This window comes from Tupaia chinensis, unplaced genomic scaffold (genome assembly GCF_000334495.1).
Source record: "Tupaia chinensis unplaced genomic scaffold, TupChi_1.0 Scaffold000453_1, whole genome shotgun sequence".
NCBI lineage: Eukaryota > Metazoa > Chordata > Mammalia > Scandentia > Tupaiidae > Tupaia > Tupaia belangeri.
The window spans coordinates 3,638,843-3,639,369 of record NW_006159960.1 but is presented as its reverse complement, the minus strand read 5'-3'; positions in this window follow the sequence as shown (position 1 = coordinate 3,639,369).

Sequence of the window (527 nt, the reverse complement as noted above, 5' to 3'; positions counted from 1 at the left end):
TGCGCAGGTCTGAGATCGCGATGGAGCAACTTCTCCAGAGACCCTGGGCCACCTCCCCTGGCAGCCCACCTTCCCCCAGAGTGGAGCCTCCAGGCCTAAGTGAGTCAAGGCCCTGAACCCCTCTCAGAAGCCCAGGGCTGCACATTCGGGGCAGGGCTGGAGTGCCCCTGCCAGCAGCCATCTGTCTGCGCCCTCGCTGTGGAGGTGGATAAGCGCCAGCGGCCCCCTTACCTCACAGGCTCTGCACCTCAGATTGCAGGCACAGGCCTCTCTAGGCCACTGGGACTCCAGGGGGCGCTGAGTGTCCTGGTGCTGGGGCGGCCCCTACAGGGCAGGCATGGAAGTGGTCCACTCGGCACTTCCCAGCCTCACCCAGTGCCCTGCCCCATGGAGGCAGGGGCTGCCGGCACACTTGCCAAGACAGAGAAAGGGGAAGACAGAGAAAGGGGCTTATCTGCAGCCCTCTTCTCACGCCCCCAAGGAAAACTCCCAGTTTTACAGCTATAGGGAAGGGCTGTTTCCTTGAG